Consider the following 15,059-nt stretch of genomic DNA (forward strand, 5'->3'; position numbering starts at 1 on the left):
GTCCGCGGTTCAAGCCCCAGGCCTCCTTGACCCGTGTGGAGCTGGCCATGCGCAGTGCTGATGCGCGCAAGGAGTGCCGTGCCACGCAAGGGTGTCCCCCGCGTAGGGGAACCCCATGCACAAGGAGTGCACCCATAAGGAGAGCCGCCCAGCGTGAAAAGAAAGAGCAGCCTGCCGAGGAATGGTGCCGCCCACACTTCCCAGTGCCGCTGACGACAACAGAAGCGGACAAAGAAACAAGACGCAGCAAATAGACACCAAGAACAGACAACCAGGGGAGGGGGGGAAATTAAATAAATAAATAAATCTTTAAAAAAAAAAAAAAAAGAAAGCGGCATGAAAAGCCACAAAATGGGAGAAGAGATTTGCAACCAATTGATTCATATGCGGAATATATAAATATGGATGAAAGATTCAAAGGAGGCATCTGATTTAAGAGGAAACAAGAATGGTCAATACATATGAAAAGATGCTCAACCTAATTATTAATAGGGGAATTACAAATTAAAATCATAATGAAAGCCAAACTGGCAAAAATGAAGACGTCTGACAGTACCAAGTGTTGGTGGAATGGGGAGCAAAAGAATCTGTATACACTCTTGGTGGGAGTGTAAAGAGGTGCAGCTACTTTGGAAAAAATTTTTTTTTTGTCATTATATCAAATAAAGCTGATGCACATTCCTAGGAATTCCATACCTGGGTATATACTCGTATATACTCTAGAACAGTGGTTCTCTCCACAGATTGCACATTAGAATCATTTAAAGACGCTTTTAAAAATAGTCCCCAACACTCCAAATTAGCCAAAGGATTCACTCTGGCGTTGAGTCCTGGTATCTGGTAATAGTAAAAAGCTTGCACCCCAGATGTTTCTAATGCTAGAGCGTGGCTGTGAACCCGGTGGCATGAAGTGAATGTACTATTTGAATAGCAAAAGACTGCAAACAATCCAACTCTCCATCATTAGAAGAGGAAAGAAATTGTGGTATCTCCTTTGGTGGAAAATAAGCAACAGGAAAAAACGAAAAAAAAAAACCAAAACAACAAACTAGTACTGTGCGTTACGATGGCTGCTTCTCACAGAATGCAGAGCACAAAAGCAAGTCACCAAATAATACATGCTATTGAAGCTCAAGGACTGAATATATTCTTCAGGGATACATTTGGATGTAACAAAACTATGAAGAAAACCAAGGGAATGAGAAACACAAAATTCATTTCAGCCAGAGTGGGATGTAACTGGGAGGGGCACCCAGGGGTCCCCAATAGTCTTGGGGGCCGTTCTGCTTTCTCAGCTGCAGGAGTGCTCATTCCATCATTCTTTATTCTTTGTGTCGGTTACTAACATCCTGTTGTATGTATGAGATCACTCTTTACAAGTTGTCAACGGCACCGTGGAGGCCCTTGGTGCCCACAGACTGTCTTGCTTCTCTGAAGCTGTGACTGTCCTAGCCCATCCGTTAGCCACAATGACAGGGCTGCAAGGACACACCCTGTAATCAGCCAGACTGTTGGCACCACAGTCTGTTTATCCTTATTCTCATCCCACTATATGCTCCCTTCCCCACCCCTGCTCATCCAGCCTGGAGATTCTTACTCTTCTCCCAACACTCACACACCAACCAGACTTGCCCCCCATCTAGAATGCATTTTGCATTTCCCTTTTCCTACAAAACCGCACATTCTAGTCTTCCATCAGCAGGAGCTGGAGCTCCCCCTGTAAACTTGGTGGGATGCATTGCTGGTTATCCTGTAATAGACAAGAGCTTGAGGATGTACTCTCAAGGTGGGAGGGTATAGCCCAGCCCACCCCACCTAGTTCAGCCCTTGGGCTATTGTGTGTGCTGGGACCCTCCCTCCCAGGGTGGGGTGAAGGAGCGATGATTTTGGAGCTGCCACTGGAGGGAGTGTGGGCCCGGGAAGGAAAGTAGAGAGATGGAGAGATTTACTGCAGGGAGGTGAGTGAGCCTGCAAGTCTCTGCCTTGGAGCAGAGCATCTGAGAAGGAGGGGCCTGGAGGACCCCAAAGGGGTAGAAGGGATGGCAGCTGGGAGAGGAGGCAGGGCACTGGGCCTGGTGCCGACCCTTGGGCACCTCCACTTCCAGGAATGGACAGGCGGGATGTTCAGCTCTGCCGGGCTCTCCAGAAGAGCCAAACCCACAAAGCCCAGCATGCTTCGCTTCTGGATCTGGGTGGGAGTTGGCGTGGGCAGGGGCTGTCACTCCTAAGTCAATCTCTTTTCTTGTTATTGGTCTGTTGCGACCTACAGTGTAGGTAAATAGTATTTCTAGGAATTTGTCTATTTCATCTAGGTTATGTAACCTGTTGGCGTGCCACTGTTCATAGTAGCCTCTTACAATCCTTTTTATGTCTGTGAGTTTGGTGGTATGGTCCCCTTTTTCATTTCTGATTTTAGTTATTTGCATCCTCTCTTTTTTTCTTTGTCATTCTAGCTTAAGTTTTGTCAATTTTATTGATCTTTTTAAAGAACCAACTTTTGGTTTCTTTGATTATCTCTATTATTTTTCTGTTCTCTATTTTCATTTATCTCCACTCAAATCTTTACTGTTTCCTTCTCCTCACTTTTGGTTTGCTCTTCTTTTTTATAGTTCCTCCAGATGTGAGGTTAAGTTACTGATTTGAGATCCTTCTTCATTTTTAATTTAAACATTTACAGCTATAATTTTCCCTCTCAGCACTGCCTTTGCGACAGCTGATAATTGTGGTATATTTTGTTTCCATTTTCATTTGTCTCAAGATATTGCCTGGTTTCCGAGTTTTTCTCTGACCCTCAAGTTAAGAGCATATTGTTTCATGTCCATATATTTGCGGTTTCCATTTCTCCCTCTGTTATTGATCTAGGTTCATTCCATTATGGTTGGAGAAGATACTTGGCATGATTTCAATCTTTTGAAATTGTTTTGTGACCTAATATATAGTCTATCCTAGAGATTGATCCATGTGCACTTGAGAAGAATGTATATTCTGCTTTGTTGGGGGAAGTGTTCTATATAGATCTGTTAGGTCTAGTTGGTTTATAGTATTATCCAGGTCTCCTTTTTTCCTTATTGATCTTTTGTCTAATGCCCTATCTATTATTGAAAGTGTTGAATTGAAGTCTCCTGGTATTAATGCAGAACCATCTATTTCTCCCTTCAAATCTGTCAATATTTGGTTCATATATTTTGGGGCTCTGCCATTAGATGCATATTGTTTATAATAGTTATATCTTCTTGTTGAATTGACCCCTTTATCAGTATATAATATCCTTTGTTCCTTGTAACAGTTTTTGACTCGAAGTCTACCTTATCTGATATTAGCGTAGCTACCCCAGCTATCTTTAGGTTACTACTTGCATGGTATGTATTTTTCCATCCTTTCACTTTCAACCTACTTGTCTCTTGGAAAACTAGATATTGTAAAGATGTCAATTCTGCCCAAAGTAATTTACAGATTCAACACAATCCCAATAAAAATTCCAATAGCTTTCTTCACAGAACTGGAAAAGTCAGTCATTAAAATTACATGGAGGAGCATCATCAAAATATTTCTACCAACTATATTCCTGATCTTATATCTGGGGTATTTTCCCCCCAACCCATACTATTTTTTAAAAATATATTTTTGTTAAAGATATTGTGAACTTGCAAAACAATCATACAGATGTGTAGATTTCCCATGCAACTCCACGCCCTGGTAGAACATGAGACCCCTGTGTGATGTTATGAATGCTTATTTTGTAAGTTTGCAATCTTTACTATACACTTACTGTTTATGTGTGTTCACGTATGAATGATATACTTCCATTTAAAAAAAAAAGTGAAAAAAAATTACATGGAGGGAAGTGGATGTGGCTCAGGTGACTGAGCTCCCACCTACCACATGGGAGGTCTGTGGATTGGTTCCTGGTGCCTCCTAAAGAAGACAGCGAGCTGGCTTGACAGGCAGGCACAGCAAGCTGACACAACAAGATGATGCAACAAAAGACACAAGAGGAAAAACACAGCGAGAGACACAAGCAGGGAACGGAGGTGGCTCAAGCAATTAGGCACCTCCCTCCCACATTGGAGGTCCTGGGTTCAGCTCCCAGTGCCTCCCAAAGACACAGCACACAGCAAGTGCAAACAACGAGGGGGTGGGGAGAAATAAATAAATAAAATAAATCTTAAAAAAAAAATCACATGGAGGGGAGTGGATGTGGCTCAAATGGTTAAGCCCCTGCTGCCATATGGGAGGTCCTGGGTTTGGTCCCCAGTACCTCCTAGAGACAAGGACAAAAACAACAAGCAAATAAACGAAAAAACCAACTCAGGGGAGCCGATGCGGCTCAGTGGTTAAGTGCCAGCTTCCCACATGTGAGGTCTGGGGTTCAATCCCTGGCCTTAGTACCTCAAAAAAAAAAAAAAAAAAATCACTTGGAAGGGCAAGGGGCCCTCAAATAGCCAAAACCATCCTGGAAAAGTAGAATAAAGTCACAGGACTCACACTCCCAAATTTCAAAACATATTATAAAGCCTTGTGGTACTGGCACAAGGACAGATCCAGAGACCAATGGGTCAGAATCCAGAGTTCAAAAATAAACCCTCACATACATGGCCAACTGATTTTTGACAAATTTGCCAAGTTCACTCAATGGAGAAAGAATAGTCTCTTCAACAAATGGTGCTAGGAAAACTGGATATCATCCTCATGCAAAGTAATGAAAGCCGACCCCTACCTCATACTGTATACAAAATTAACTCAAAATGTATCAAAAAACCTAAATATAAGAACTAAAAATATAAATCTCTAGAAGAAAACATAGGGGAATATCTTCAGAACCTTGCATTAGGCAATGGATTCTTAGACTTTACTCCAAAAACATGAGCATGAAAAGGAAAAATAGATAAACTGGAATTTACCAAAATTTAAAAATTTGTACATCAAAGGACTCTGTCAAGAAAGCGAAAAGACAACCTACAGAGTGGGAGAAAATATTTGTAAACCATGTATCTTACAGGAGTTTAAGATCCAGAATATATAAAGAACGCCTACAACTCAACAACAACAACAAAAAACATGGGAAGCAGGTGTGGCTCAACGGATAAAGCATCTGCCTACCACATGGGAGGTCCCAGGTTCAAACCAGGGCCTCCTGACCCGTGTGATGAGCTGGCCCACAGGCAGTGCTGATGCGTGCAAGGAGTGCTGTGCCACGCAGGGGTGTTCCCCCCGTAGGGGAGCCCCATGCACAAGGAGTGCGCCCGTAAGGAGAGCCGCCCAGTGCGAAAAAAGTGCAGCCTGCCCAGAAGTAGGGCAGCACACACGGAGAGCTGACGCAGCAAGATGGTGCATGAAAAAGAGACACAGATTCCAGGCGCTGCCGACAAGAATACAAGCAGACACAGAAGAACACACAGCAAATGGACACAGAGAGCAGACAACTGGGGGGCGGGGAAGGGGAGAAAAAGAAATAAAAAATAAATCTTAAAAAAAACAACTACAACCAAACAACCCAATTTTAAAAATGAGCAAAGGACCAGTAGACATTTCTCCATAGGAGATTTACAGATAGCTAACAAACACATGAAAAGATGCGCAACATCATTAACCATTAGGGAAATGCAAATCAAAACCATAATAAGATACCAGTTCAAACCTATTAGAATGGTTACTATTTAAAAAAACAGAAAGTAAGAAGTATTGGTGAGGATCTGGAGAAACAAGAACCCTCACGTATTGTGTTGGGATGTAAAATGGTGCAGCCACTATGGAAAACAGTTTGGCAGTTCCTCAGAAAGTTAATAATAAAATTACTTTATGTTGTGACAATCCCATTCCTAGGTATATCTGCAAAAGAACTGAGTGACTTGGACAGATATCTGTACACCAATGTTCATAGTAGCATTATTCAAAATAGCTGAAAGATGGAAACAACCTAACTGTCCATGGACAAATGACTGGATAAACAAAATACAGCATATCCATATAATGGAATACTATTCAGCCATACAAAGGAATGAAGTTCTGATACATGCTACAATACGCGTGGGCCTTGAAGACATCATGCTGGCTGAAATAAGCCAGATACAAATGGATAGATGTTGTATAATTTCACTTATATGATATAACTAGTACATGCAAATTCATAGAGACAGAAAGAGTACAGGGTACCAGAGGCAAAGGGCTGGGGTGGAGAATGGGGAAATAATGTGTAATGGGTACTTAGTGTTTCTGTCTGGGGCAATGCAACAATTTTGGTAATGGATGGTGGTGATGGCATGTCATCGTGAATGTAATTAACAGCACTAATTGTATACTTGAAAATGGTTAAAATGGATATACAGTGTTACCATAATAAAAACTTAAAAGAAAAAAGGGGATAAAGCATTCTGTGAGTCCAAGGGTGCTGGAAGAAGTATTATGGGCAGAGAAGGCAAATCCATATCTGGGATATGTGTCTACTGCAGTGGAGAACCTCAGCCGCCCAGAGGGTGGAAAAGGTCATTGGACTGGATCTGCCACTAGGTGGCAGGCTGGGCCTTGGGTAACGGCGCCATATTAGGGGCTCAGTGTTAGACTCTGCTGAAAGAGAAAAGGCCTGGACTGACAATATGATAGCCAGGCCCTGAGCCTCAACAGACTTCAGCTCCTACACTCTGATTTATTGGACTTACCCCACTCAGCTAACATGGAGTTGAAGAATGTCAACCACCACACCATGGAGCCTAGAGTGCCTACAACTGAAAGCAGGAGGATTGCATCCAGTATCCATGTGGAATCTAAGCCCCCTCTTGACATAGATGTGCAATGGACACAACCAAGCCAAGGTCCACAGGAAGGAGGAATACAGTAAGGATTAGAGTGGACTTAATGATATTCTATTCATGAACTATTGTAGTTAATAATCGAGAAAATGTGGCATTGGTGTGGAAAAAGTGGCCATGGTGGCTGCTGGGTGCGGGGAATGGGAGGAAGAGATGAGATGTGGAGGCATTTTCGGGACTTGGAGTTGTCCTGGGTTGTGCCGCAGGGACAATTGCCGGACATTGTATGTCCTCCCATGGCCCACTGGATGGAACGTGGGAGAGTGTGGGCTATGGTGTGGACCACAGGCCATGGGGTGCAGCGATGCCCAGAGATGTACTCACCAGATACAATGGATGTGTCATGATGATTGGGGAGAGTGTTACTGTTGGGGGAGTGGTGGGGTGGGAGTGGTGGGGGTGAATGGGGACCTCATATTTTTTGAATGTAATATTTTTAAAAAAATGAATAAATAAAATAAAATAAAATAAAAAAAGAGAAAAGGGCTTGAGGAAGGCAATATCTAACTCATAGGAACACCACCTGTGGAGCTTTAGGCCCAGTGATACCAGGAAAGAGCTAAGCTTGGGGTGGGGGAAATTTTGGAATCCAGAAGTCCTTGAGATCCCTTCACCTTAGAGCAGACATTCTTAACCTTTTTTGTTCCACAGACCCCTTTGCCAGTCAGGTGAAAACCACGGACCCCTTACTAAGTCAACACTATACTGTGTATTATTCAATAAATATATCACACCCGCACCAACATGTCCCCACAAGAATAATGTTTCTCTGAATTTCAATTCAAGCTCACGGACCCCTTGTTAAGAACCCCTGCCTTAGAGGCACATCTTAGTAAAAAGCCTTGGGAGCAGATGTGGTGGAAGTGGATGTGACTCAAGTGATTGAGCTCCCACCTACTGCATGGAAGGTCCCTGGGTCAATTCCCGGTGCCTCCTAAAGAAGACAGCAAACTGGCGTGATGGGCAGGTGTGGCAAGCTGACACAACAAGATGACACATCAAGAGGCACAAGAAGGAAAAAAACATAATGAGAGACACAACAAAGCAGGGAGCAGAGGTTCCCAATGCCTCCTAAAGAAGATGAGCAAGACAGCGAGCTGATGCGATGGGCAGGTGCAGCAAGCTGACGCAACAAGGCGACACGACAAGAAACACAAGAAGAAAAAACACGAGAGACACAGCAAAGCGGGAGGACAGAGGTGGCTCAATTAATTAGGCGCCTCCCTCCCACATCGGAGGGCCAGAGTCGGTTCCTGGTGCCTCCTAAAAAAAACAAGGAGGACAAACGACATAGCAAGTGCAAACAATGAGGGGGTGGGGAGAAATAAATAAATAAAATAAATCTTTTTAAAAAATCCTCAAGATTGAGGAATGAAGAAACATAATGCAATTATGGACTAAAGTAGACTTATTATTCTAGTGATGGAAGAACTTGTAACACTGATACAAAGACAGTGGTCACCAGAAGTTCTGAGGGGAGGGAGAAGGAAGAATAGATGTAGCATGGGGCATTTTTGAGACATTGGAATTGTTCTGCATGTTATTGCAATGATGGATACAAGCCATTTTACATTTTGTCAAAATGTATAAAATTGTGCGGTGCAAAGTGTAAATCATAATGTAAACCAGAGACCATGGTGAGTAGCAATGCTTCTGTATGTGTTCAATTGTAATGAATATACCAAACTAATGAAAGTTTTTTTTAAACAAAATCAATTTTATTGATACATATTAAGAAAGCATACAATTCACCTAAAGTGTACAATCAATGGTATTTGGTATAATCAAATAGTTGTGCAGTCATCACTTCAATCATTATTAGAGCATTTTCATTATTTCAATAATAATCATAAACAAAAAAACAGACAAACAAAGAAGAAAATTCTTCACCTCTCAATCTCTCTATGCTTCCCCTGCTGTACATAGCTGCTATCTCTGGCTATTCTTGCACAATTACTTATTTATACATTAAGCAGTTTTATTGAGATATATTCATATACCATACAATCTATCCAAAGTGTAGAATCAGTGGCTTTTAGTATAACCACAATGTTGTGAAAGATGTTGTTAATGGGGGAGGGGGATATATGGGAATCCCCTGTATTTTCGATGTAACATTTATGTAATCTAAAGTGCCTTTAAAATAAAGAAGAAGAAAAAAGAAAGTAAATACCAAACAACAAACAAAAGAGAAGAAAGCCTTAGACTGTCCCTTGCTTGTGTAGTTCCATCTCCACCTCCCCCTCTACTCCCCCTGGAAGTCCACAGAAGGGTGATGATCACACACGGCAGGGGCAGAGAAGCAGGGGCCATAGCCGTAGCGCAGTGGAGAAGAGGGGCTGGGACGCTGGGGGTGGCTGGGGACCTGCCTCCTTCCCCGGGTCCCTCAGGGAGCACGGCAAGTGTTGGGTCGTGCCCAGAAATGGTGGCTGAATGCCTCCAGTGTCCTAGGGACTGTGACCAAGACCAGCGCAGCCCTTGCGCTTGAGGACAGAGAGTAACCCATAACCACATACACATGCAGGATAGTGACAGAACGTGGCAGGTGCCAGGCGAAGGAGATTAAACAGCATCAGGCAGGACTGGGGGCTGGCGGCTGCTTCAGCTTCAGTCCGGGGGAAGGAAAGGCCCCTCTGAAGAGGTGGCCTGTCTGTTGAGTGGGGAAAATGTCTGGGGGAAGGAATGGGAGGTGCAAGTCAAAAGGGCTAATACGGTTACTAGGTACCAGGCACGTTTTAAGGTACTATATACCTCCAGGTTGTTCTAATCTCATCACACCCTGCCATTTTATAGACGGGAAACTGAGGCATAGAGGTCAAGTAGCTTTGGTAGGTGACAGAACTGGAGACTTAACCTGGACTCAGTGGACTCACCCCAAGGCCATATCGCTTCTCAAGGGCACTGGCCTGGGGAGGAACAAGCCTGGTTAGAGAATCTGCACTCCAGGTTAACGCAACGGGTGTGGGTAGAGACGGCAGGGAGGCCCAGAGAGTCTCCAGGAACGTGCCAGCTAGTGCCAGAGCTGGAGCAGGGTCTACAGCACCCCTGCCACCCTCCTCTCACCCCTAGCAGAGCCCGAGGACCCTGCTCCCTACCCCCAGCCTCTCCTTTCACGGCTAACTGGGCCGCCTCATTCTAAAGGGATTTGGCTCTCCAAGACAACTGGAGACTGGTGAGAAAGGGCTTAGGGATTAGACAGTGACACCCTGGAAGGCAAGGGCCTTAATCAGGCGACTTCAGGTGTGGGAAGCGGGGCGGGGAGAGGATCTGTGTCTTAGCAAAGCTGGGAGAGACTGCGGAAGTGAGAAGGAAGCAGGGTTCCTGGGGAGGAGCGAGACTGGATCGGTTTCTCCGTTTCTGTTGTGCCTTCAGAAACAACACAAAACAGGAAGAATAATCCCTTACATTTTTGTGCACCTTGCTTGTCCAGCCATTATTTCACCTGGAATTCTCACTTCAGCCCTAGTGGGGGGTGGGCAAGGATTGTTTTTCTCCCCAGGTTACGGACACCCCAGGGAAGGCGGGTGACTTTGAGCTGGGGTCTGGCCCCCCTCTGGGGCTCCTCCTGGCCTTAGCACAGAGGGAAAGGCCGGGAAGCCGGGCAGATGTCTTCAGGTGCCCGGGGCCGCCAGCCTACTGGCCTGAAGTCTCTGAAGGCCTTGGCCTTCTTCATTTGTGGGGGGAGGAGAGAGAACAACGAGCAGAGGGCTCACTTTCCATGCACTGGGTAGCTCTCCCTGCTCTGCCCAAGGGGCCTGTAAAGGAGAGCTCCTCATCCCTGCCCTCCCCACACACAACCAGCGTGCACCCAGGTGAGATCTGTTTGTGGCCCTTCCATGCACAGGCTGAATTTACCCCAGAAGGCGTGCTATTAATATTCTCGTTCAACACGGAGGATGCTGAGGCCCGCAACAGGACAAAGACCCCACCCAGCCCCTGCAGAGCACCCCCAACTCAAGGGACAATAAAAATAGCCTCTCCCCACGGCTCAGTTTTAATATGGAATGCATCACGAATTTACGTGTCATCCTTGTGCTGGGGCCATGCTCATCTTCTCTGCGTTGTTCCAATTTTAGTACACGTGCTGCCGAAGCGAGCACTCAAAGGTCCTTCTTGACACCGTCCCCTCTACACCTGGCCACCCCCAGGCCCTGATCATTCAGCTGGACTGTTTTCCACCTCACTTCTCCACGGCCCAGTCTTAGTCTAGGCAAGGCCCTCCTTTCTTGGAACATTCTCCATCCCTCAAACCCCCATACTCTAAGTTCCTTGAAGGCAGGTTTTTTGTTGTTGTTGGTTGGTTGGTTGTTTTTTTTGGTTTCTTTGTTTGTTTTACTCCATGGCTAGCAGAGCGCTCAGTTAAGTATTTGTTGAGTGAATAGAGGAATGAACGAATGTGTGCATAAATGAATAAATGGTCTCTAAACTCCCCCTCCAGACTGGCCTAAAAACAAGCTTCACTCCAGCCTAGGCCTGAGCAAACGGGCACTAATTTAGCCTGAAGTTGGAAGGGTGGACCCGTGCCTGACCTGTCTGGGCGATCTTTGTATCAGTCCATGGTACATGTTTTTATCTACCTATGGCTTGCTTGGGTGTAGAGACAACTTGGCTGCAATGCATGGGCCAGTGGAGAAAGCACAAGGATTGGGAACTCACCTTTGCAGAGAACACAGGTAGTCTTTTCATTTACCTAGAGACTTCAAGGACTTTCATGACAGCTGCCACGCAGCTCTGACCATTTGAAAGACAGCTGGATAGATACGCACGCTACGAGATTAAACAATTTCTGAATTGTTTTAATTTCTGCAAACCCATTTGGAGTCTGTTTCAATTTCATGTAATAACTCACGCTACAAGATTAAACAGCCTCTGAATTGTTTTAATGAATTTCTGCAAACCCAGAAAATGAAAAATGAAGCAGCCCTGGCCAGCCACTGCCCTTTGCTGGCTGCCTCCACCCCTCCCTGGCCATACTTCTGGGCCCAGCCTAGAAAGCTTCCTGGCTCTTCTGCCCACTCCTGCCTCCACACTCCGGTGCACTAACCAGTCCTCATGTGGGCTACACCCTCCCATCTTCGGGAAAGCAAGCTGCCGCCCTTCTCCAGGTCCTGGAGGACTCCTGCTCAGCCATCAGGCCTCCGGGGAAATGTGGATGGCCGCCCACTCTGCCCCAGCCCATCTGGGTGGGCTCCTCCTACCTGCACCCCACCCCCGTGGCGGCAGTGGCCACAGTGTACTGGATGACCTGCTACCTTGGCTCTCTCCCCTGCAGACTGGGAGCCCCTCAAGGGCAGGACCCGGGTCAGCCCCATTCACTGGGGTGTCCCCACACATGGCATCACACCTCGCTGCCTAAACCCTTGTTAAGAAAAGGCATGGAAGGTGCTTTGATTCCAGGCTCCAGCCAGAGGCTAAAGCCTGGGCCATCTGGAGGAGGCAGGGGTCAGGTTCAAGGTGCATGTCTATCCCCACTGCTTCCTCCATTGGCCGCTCTGAGCTCTCTGTTAGGGCCTTATAATCCCAGGGAGTAAGATGTTTTCATTCCTTTCCCACCTTGGGGCAGCTGCACATGGCAAGGCTGGGGCTGGGGGGATGCTGCTCAGGTCAGAGATTTTTTGTTGCACGGATATCTCTGTCTGCTCAGCTGCCCACTGGCTCAAGAGCCTGGCCTGCCAGGAAGCGCCACTGCATTGGCCCCTGGAAGCAAGCAGAGTGTTCCCCAAATATTTGTTGAAGAGTTTAAAAGACCATTCTCTCCGACTCTCAAATCACCGTGCCAGTCTTGGCACCACTCCTGTCTTGCTGGCACCCAGTACTGTGACCTTGGTGCCAACAGTCGCATTTTAGAGAGGAGGTAACCCAAGTCCAGAGGGCAAGGGCAGGCATCTCCAGCGGAATCTCCAAAAATCCACAGTGTAGCACGTTAAGGCAAGGACACAGTCCAGGGCTCCTTCCCACATTTGCAGCTACTCCCTAAGAATCTAGTCCCAGGATCCTGACTCCCGAGATAAGGAGCACTCCCCATGCTCTTCCTAGATCTCTGTGCTCCAGCAGCCCTTTTTCAGTCATCCGCACTTTCCATTCTTCCGGCCACAGTCCCCAGCAAGGTGTACCCAGAACAACACGTCTGTCACAGAGGTGACAAGTGGCAGGGCCTGGGCCTGCCTGTCACCCGGTAGAGAGAACACGCACACACACGCTCACTCACCACTCTGATGCAAGGTAGAAAGTTCAAGATCAGGAAAGGCGGGCTCCTGGTTGCTGGCAATGGCAATTACATTGGATTGAGGAGATCGGGGAGAAGATCCTGGAAAAAGCATTTGATCAGAACCATGAGGGCTGGGGAGGCTCTGGCAGGACGAAACAGGAAAGAGCCAGAAACCAGTGATTCTTTAACTAGGGCAGGACTGCTGAGACTTCCGGAAAACTCTTCAGAGGTGGGGGTTGGAGCCTCCCAGCCACAGGACTGTGACCCACGACCCCTGCTCTGCATCCTGCAGTAGACCTCTACGGTGGGGACCACCAGGGACAGAGGGAATCCTCCGAAGTGTCTTGAACAGGCCTGCCTCTGCCCCCCACCTAAGGAGAGGCGGGAGGCCTTCTGCTTTCTCTTCTCCTGGAGACCCAAGTGTTGAGCGGCCAGGACACGCCTCTGGGAGACCCCCAGGTTCCTGGGCCTAGCTCTGCATTAATTCCCAGATATAGAGGAAAGATGTAACTGAGACCTTCCACTTGCCAGGCATTGGGCATCTTCACATCTGTCATGCCACTATCAACTTTAGGCAAGTCATGCCCTCTTGGACCTCAGTTATCCCTGGCTGTTAAACGCGGTGAGCTGCAGGATCTCTGGGTTCTCTGTTCATCTCTTCCTCTCAGGGCTCCCCAGAACCTGGCTTTGCACCTCAACTGAAACATTTCTTGCATGTGTTCACTCAGCATATATTTATTGAACAGCCCCGGATTCGGGATGCTGGGCTGGGGGCAGGGAGCTTGTTCAGAGGTGGCTAAACCAGGGCCCTGTGTGCAAGGACCTCCAGGTCTAGAAGGGCAGATGCTACTAAGAAGGGCCACGTCAAGGCTTTCTGGGTTCTTCTTGCCTACTCCTGCTCTGCCTCCACCCCGTCCATAGCCACATTTCCCACTAACCCCCAAACTTTTGCTTATGCCATTCTACTGGCCTGGAATGAATGAGTCTCCTTTCCATCCCATATTTTAAGGCCCAGCTCAAATGTCACTCCTTCCACAAAGCCTACTACAATTCTTCCATCTCCAACTCTGCCCCTTTCAACTCCCAGGGCATTTGCTGCCTCTCCTTGGCACTATGAGTGGAGGAGCTTGGGATCTAGCTCTTGTCTTCTAGTTAATGGTGCCTGGTTCTTATCTCTGGGAGGGCAGGGTGGTTTCTGATTCACTTCTGGGTCTCTGGAACAGTGCCTAGGGCACAGCATGCTGTTGGAGAAAGAGTGACCCAAAGCCCAGTGTGATGGCGGCTACCACGGGGGTAGGAGAAAAATGATGGGGGCTCTGGGGGGCCAGGTGGAAGGGGACAGCCGCGAGCAATGCAAGGAGCAAAGAGCTTTATTGTAGGGAGAAGGGACAGTGACCTGGGTGTGTTGGAGGCTGCCGGATACTGAGGGAGTATCTGCTCCACGGGTCAGACTTACAGCTACAGCGACCTGAGCCTGGGGAGCAGATAAGCCGATGGCAGGCCTGTTTTCACTGGGCCTTCACTTTCACTGTGGCTTCCTCAAAGTCCACTCTCCATCCCCACCCAGAGGCCCAAGGCCTGTTTTCACTGGGCCTTCACTTTCACTGTGGCTTCCTCAAAGTCCACTCTCCATCCCCACCCAGAGGCCCAAGCTCCGCAAGGCAGGCAGCAAAGGGAGGCTGCAGGGTGGCCTGGGAAGTGGTTACAGGAGGCTAACTCCGTGCTCTAAGCGAACTGTGTACATTAACTCACTCCATCCCCTTTTTAGGGGATGCGGGGGCAGGGATTCAGAGAGGTGAAGTTGCTTGCTGAAATTTCACGGAAAGAAGTGGAGGACCTGGGATTCAAACCCAGGTCTTCCGATTCCCAGGGAGAGGAACCACCCCTCCACGCCAGCTGAGGATGCGAGCACTTTAGGAGCAGCGCTGAGTGAGGAAGGTCAGAAGCAGAGGATGGGGTCCTGGGTGGGGAGCCAGGGGTTTGCACGGTTTCTTGTCTCCTCAGCAGGGACCTCTTCTCTGCCCGGCTCGCCCGCTGTCAACGCT

The 15,059-nt window shown here is 47.2% G+C and overlaps 1 non-coding gene across 1 annotated transcript; it reads right to left on the bottom strand.

The window, feature by feature from the left end:
* Positions 1-10,799: 10,799 nt before the first annotated feature.
* On the bottom strand, positions 10,800-10,906 carry LOC111761354 (U6 spliceosomal RNA). The gene has a single exon (XR_002794748.1). It is a non-coding gene; the product is annotated as a U6 spliceosomal RNA (small nuclear RNA).
* Positions 10,907-15,059: the final 4,153 nt, after the last annotated feature.

The sequence above is a fragment of the Dasypus novemcinctus genome, chromosome 19 (genome assembly GCF_030445035.2).
Source record: "Dasypus novemcinctus isolate mDasNov1 chromosome 19, mDasNov1.1.hap2, whole genome shotgun sequence".
In the NCBI taxonomy this organism is placed as follows: domain Eukaryota; kingdom Metazoa; phylum Chordata; class Mammalia; order Cingulata; family Dasypodidae; genus Dasypus; species Dasypus novemcinctus.